Genomic DNA, 6,388 nt, shown 5'->3' on the forward strand with positions numbered 1-6,388 from the left:
AAACAATGGGATAAATCCGTGGGTGGTGGAACATGGGTTTGGGTTAGTAAGTAGGTGTTTAAAAAATAATCTTAAGTTTCCGTTTTAACGTCTATCGAATTTTAGCTAATCAAACGAATCCCGTTTCTAATAGTTTTTGTCAGACTTTGAACGAAATTGGATTCTTGATAATACAAGCTAAGAAACTAAATTTTGGAAATTGTTGACGTTGGGTCCTTACCGGGTCGTCCACCGACACTCGGTTTACTTATTTTGCAATTTTTGCGATTCGAGCCTTCTAAAATTAAGTTTATACATTTTCTCGACTACTTTAATATGTATTTCAATTTTTCGAGATCATTTAGCCTCTTTAAGGATTTGTTTACTTTTTGACTCGTTACCCGAGGTTATTTCACGTCAGGCTCGTTACGTGGCGATTTTTGCACTTTTTTTTGACTTTGAAACGTCTAGATCACTAATAAAGAATACTTTTCTCATAATGATAAAATTTTATTGCTAATCGAGATTATATTAGTCATGGTTTAGGCTAATTTTTAGCCGGGTGTCACAAAGGTCACATAGATAGTTGAGTTCGTGAAAGCAGAAAAAACAGTTTATGATCAAGAGGAGTTCCGGGTTATCAAGACCAAAATGATGAGGACCAAAATAGTGCTAAAGCCGTGATGACCAAGATCGTGGTACGAATCAGATACATCAAACGGGACAAGTTAAAAGTCAAAGACCACCTATTTTGAGTCGGAAATTTGGTGGTGGTTGGGTGGGGGGTGATTGTTAGACGGACTTTCGGAGTCCAATTCACAAGTCGGCGAACTTGAGAGACCAATAATGTCAAGTAGGTCATAGTTGTTTATGTTTTTTTATTACAATATGTTTCCTAATTGTTTTGTAATTATAATTGTGTAACATCCTACTTTTGGTTATTATAATAAAATAAATTTCGTTATTTATAGTGGATCATTATCGGTTTAGATAAATAGAATACGAGTTGGGCTAGTGTTGGGTAAATGAATATGGGTTATGGACTTGGGTTAGGAAAGAAAGAAGGAAGGACCATGAGCTTAAGCCCATGATCCATAAATATATAAACCTTTAATCACCATTTAATTCATTCACACATATTCCATACACCACCCAAAACACACACTTAAGCTTCTCTCTAGTTCTCTCTTTTCTCTCTAGCCGAAACCAAGAAGGAAACCGAGCACCGACCCGAGGTAATGATAGTTTAATATTGTATGAGCTAAACCCGTTAGATATAGTCACGAAACGACGAGCCGACATCGTTAAACCGTTTAAGTCACGAGATCCGGGTGGAATCGGGTATAAACCGAATCTATGATGAGCTTAGGGGTCACCCTAGCTCAGATCTGGGTCGAATGGGACGAAAAACGAGTTAAAACCCGTTTTTCCGACGTGTTCGCGGTTTTCCGGCGGCTTTCCGGCGATGGCGGCACCGGAAAAGTTAATACGAGGTTAGGGGTGTCAGGGAATGTTCTGACATTCCCTGACCTAGCCCTAGTTCGCTAGGGAGTAATTGACGAATTAGAAGCAATTCGCTAGCTGATTCGTCTATGGGAATATAACGAGCTAGCTTTGATTTGTGTACTAATTCGTTAGGGAAAGACTGACGAACTAGCTTCAGTTCGTTAAGTCCAATTCGTATGTTGACCATTTCATTATAAGGTTTAATTCGTTATGAGGACTGGTTCGCCATAAGGGTTCAATTCGCCAAGAAGACCAATTCGTTAAGCAGACCAAACGAATGTGGACCAATTCGCTAAAAAGGCCAATTCGTTATGAAGTAACGAATTAGCCAGTTCGTTATGGAGGAGAGAAGTAACGAATGAATCCCAATTCGCTAAAGAGCATCTTAACAAATCAGAACTTTGAAAGAATGACAGAACAGTCCCTGGACTTAAAGAAGAATGATTTAATTACAAAGAAGTCCTTGAACTTTTTAAGTTAGCAAATTTAATAATTCAAAATCTTAATGAAAAAAGTGTTACGAGGGTTAATGGAAATAAAATTTTCCCAGCTGACCTGGCAGCTCGACCCCAGCCAGGGGCTCTGCCCCTTCCACCCTGCTAGGGGCTGCCGCCCCTAGACCCGCTGCCAGGGGAGCTGCCCCCGGACCCCCGTCCTTTGAGGGTTATAATTAGAATAGAAACGTGATATGGCTAGTGATAGATAATTGATACGAGTAATTGTTAAACAGTTAGCCGTGCCCAACTGAAGAAAGGAATAACTATAAACGGTGAACGTAACCGCATTCAGGTGAGTTTCTAGCCCCATTCCTTGTTATGTTTTCGGGGCTGTGTGCATACTCGATGTGATTAGTTAATACACTTATCCTAAGTGATAAGTGTATGCCATATATGTATTATGTGAAATGTATGAATGGTTTCTTGTCGATATATGAACGATCTTCGGAATTGCATGTATTGCCAGGAAATGGTTGATGTTATATGTATGTTGTAAGATGAAGAATGAATGATGTATGTATGAAACTTACGATTATGTATATGGAAAAGTATGTTAAAAAGGTATGGAAGAAAGGGTACCAGACCCTAATTATATCCGAGGATGAAGGGCACCGGACCCTAATAATATCCGAGGATGAAGGGCACCGGACCCTAATAATATCCGAGGATGGAGGGTACCGGACTCTAATAATATCCGAGGTATGTAGGGCGAATGCTATAAATATAACGTAAGGTTAGATATGTATGTGTATGAAAGATTGATGGACAGGTAAAGTATATAATGCGTACCTACGGGCACGTGTATGTGTATGTAAAGTAAGTTATGTGATTAACTAGAACTCACTCAGCGTAGCTGACTTTTAGTATGCACGCAGGCAAATAGGTTGAGGCAGCTCGCGTGATTGAAGACACATGGCATGGAATCGAAGATACTGGCATCTCGAAGAAAATGTTATGATTTTTTCAAAGACTATGTTTTATGTTTAAATAAATTTGAATGTTGTTAAGACAAGATTGACAGTTTTGTAATATGTTATGGTTGAAGTTATATTCCGTGTAAAGTTTTAATTAACTCTGATATTTAGAACTGCGTTTATGAGTAAATCCAACACCAAAGTAGGGCTACCGGTAACAGGGCCTTACAAATTGGTAATGTCGTGACTAGCAAGTAAGGTTAGTCTATATAAATCAAGTTATGGTTAGACATTAAAGAGAAAAATGTGAGATGCAATTGAGTTAGGGTTAATCAAGAAGAGCCAAAGCGAGTTAGAATTCAGCCAGAGAAGAGTCAAAGCGAGTCAAGGTTTAAAGATATTGTAACAAGTTTTTTGAGTTATATTTTCTGTTAAACAAACGAGAGTTATTTGTTTAGTTCTTGTTTAATTATCAATCGGGGCTTGATTAATGAGCCCGACGCTATATCTTTCTATATGTTGTGTGTATTTAGAGCTCAACTACACATGCCCAGTAAATGTTTCCACACTACTTTATTTGTTTATGGAACAATCGCCGCTTGAAAAAAAAAGAGCACCCTCGTTTGGTTTTTGATTGATCTAAATTTATAAGTCTTACATATCATATAGTTTAATTTTATTATGCTAGTTCACTATCACATCATTCTTATTTTTATATAAACATTTTTTTTATTAAATAACCAATAACATTACATAGTAATTTAAAACTACGACCCTAGTCGTTTAAGAATGCGACCCTTTCACTGGCCAATCTTATGAGGTGGTCGATGTTTATCGCTAGTATTTTAAAATCTACCTGCTCGTTCGCAATTTCTTTTAAACAAATTTACCCATTTTCGGCATTCTCACACTTAGTGCCAAAACTTTATTCAGGTTGTCTCCCTCATTACATTTAATTTGTCACAATATTGCGACACTTACAATTTCCTACAGATGCATGGTTTCATACTTTATGAAATAAAGTAACAAACTTAATTCACAACATGCATATATATACCAAATAGTTTAATCATGATACATAACTTGGTTTTTAAATGTAAGTTTGGTACATACAACATATCTATTCCATTACCAATAAACAAAATATTACCATCCAATTCCTAACACGTACCCGTGCAACTTTAGTCTTTAGGTTTGCTGATATCCGTGGTCCCATCATTTCCGACCAACATCTTGTACTTATCTTTCCTCGTAAGATTTGTACACTCGTACGACAAGCTAGATGCGATCATTCGCTGAATATTGTTAGCGACTTCGTGGCTCGATTTTCCACTAGCACAAGTTAATTCATAAGGTAACTTATCTAAAAAGGTAACTAGTTTAATGTAGACTCGTACACCAAGTGCCCATATAGCATAGTAAGCGAACCGCATAGGGAGTGCGCCCACGGCTATACGTAGGCATGCGAGGAGGAAACCTACAAGAATCCAAAGAATGGTGATGAGGGCCTTGAGTGGGGTGGGTTTCTGGACTAGTCTGCCGTCGTGAAACACCACCGGTTTTGGTAATTTGTCAATCGCCACCGCCTTTACCTCCGCGGTTGCTGGTGGTACTATGTAACTTTCCTGAGGTTGAGAAAACGAAACTAGTTATAGATACTATGAGAAAATTGAATGCGTAGGTGAGCCTCAAATTAATAAATGTACATGACTTAGATATATTTCTTTATAGACTCATTTAATTGTGTGTGTTTTTTTTCATAATGGACTCAGTTAGAAATAAACTAGTTTAATAAATTATTCCGAACGAAGCAAGTCTATAACAACTCGTTAGTTATGTACTCTCCTATAACATACTAAATTTATCTTTTTATGAACTAGTTATTACTATATATAATTAATATATATCATGACAAATATAACAATATTTTTAACTGAAAATAATCTTATCAATTTGTCTATATAATTGGAAATAAGCAATCCAAACATGAATTGGGTTTGAGTCTAAAAATCTACAAAACCGTGAAGCTCAAGCTTTAAAATAAAACTCGAAACCAGGTTAGCTCACGCTCAAGTTCTTGCTAGTTAACGAGCTAAACTAACCACTTTGGCTAGCTCAAGTGGCCAGCCAAATTATGGGTAAGAACTTGATGCCGGTTGGCCTCTCAAGTTCGAATCTTGATGGCGAAACGAGTTTTCTACTAAAGTGTCCCTTCCCAGAGAGCTTGTTCTTGTGGGCGGACAACTCCTGTCAAGTGGCAGGGGGCTCGAAATTTTCTCGTGGAACGCCTAGCCAAACTCGGATGCCAAGCGTGGGCCCGTTTAAGACAACATAGTCTTGGCCCGAGTGAGGCGGTTGGGCTCTCTCCAAAAGCTGTGGCTGATTATTCAACCATTATAAAAGTCACCGTTCAAAAAAAGTTAACGAGCTAAACTTGAGCTTTCAACGTTGTCTTTACATTATACTAGTTATCAACAAAAGAAAAAAACCAGTCTTTTGAACAATGTTTTTTCCGATATGGCAAATAGCTCTTACCGATTTTAGATGCTTTTAATACTTAACAAAAAATAATAATAAATGAAACTTGTTTTTAACTAATCTTATATGACCTTGCATAATTTCATATACGGGTGATCAGTTTCTCGGTAACCAAGAGCCAACTCCGGTAGTGGTGTGTCTTTAAAAGCCTTCAAAAGGGCGTCAGCCTTATTTCTTCCGACGAGCACTCCGGGGTTTTTCACCAGTCCGGTAGCTATTCCTTTCCAACTATCAATCTCCGTCCCCAACACCAAATCCGCACCCAAAAACTCCTTCAAAAACGGCTCCACCATCACCGTTGGGTTCGCGGTCAACACACACCGTTTCCCACATGCCGAGAACACACGCCAAGCCTCCGGGTGCAAGTCACTGGAGTAAAACTTAGGCAAGGCCGCACGTGCCACGGACTCGATGTCTGAAACCTTCATTCCCGCCATGGTGGCAAATATTAGAACACTGAGTACCCGCGGATTCGGAGATGAAATAATAGAGAATTCTGGCGATGGGGGTAGCTAGAAGTAAGAAGAGGAGTCTTAAAGGTCCACCAACTTCAAAAGCTACAAGGGCAAAATAGGGAAATGAACTACGCCCCCGTAGCATGGTTCCGTCCAAGTCGGAAACCACCGTCTGGTTGTTTCGGCCATATGTTTTGCAAGTTGAGATTGCCGGAAACTCACGAGAGTGCTCAGAAGTCTTGTGGTTGCCGGCCATTGTGATAATGAGAGTGCATTAGTTTGAGCCTCCATAGTAGTATTTATAGTGTTGTGGGGATATTGATTTAACATTATAATAAATATTGATTTTTTGAATATTATAGTATATACCACATGTCAAATAAGCCAATTGTAAAAGTCATAATCAAATTTAACTAACTTTACGAACGATCAATTTTTATTAATCAAACAGCCGTTTAAAGGTTAGGATGTGAAAATAGGGTATCCTTAATTTTCAAAC

General features: G+C 38.3%; 1 pseudogene across 1 annotated transcript; it reads right to left on the bottom strand.

The window, feature by feature from the left end:
- Positions 1-4,077: 4,077 nt before the first annotated feature.
- Positions 4,078-6,145, bottom strand: LOC143589970 (glycerol-3-phosphate acyltransferase RAM2 pseudogene; annotated as a pseudogene). The gene is made up of 2 exons (XR_013145384.1): positions 5,506-6,145; positions 4,078-4,521 (listed from the first exon to the last, which is right to left on the bottom strand). The product of XR_013145384.1 is annotated as a glycerol-3-phosphate acyltransferase RAM2 pseudogene (transcript).
- Between the last annotated feature and the right edge of the window lie 243 nt (positions 6,146-6,388).

Source organism: Bidens hawaiensis, unplaced genomic scaffold, assembly GCF_021521415.1.
Source record: "Bidens hawaiensis isolate Kalapana, Puna unplaced genomic scaffold, B.hawaiensis_p1.1 tig00038073_1, whole genome shotgun sequence".
Taxonomy (NCBI): domain Eukaryota; kingdom Viridiplantae; phylum Streptophyta; class Magnoliopsida; order Asterales; family Asteraceae; genus Bidens; species Bidens hawaiensis.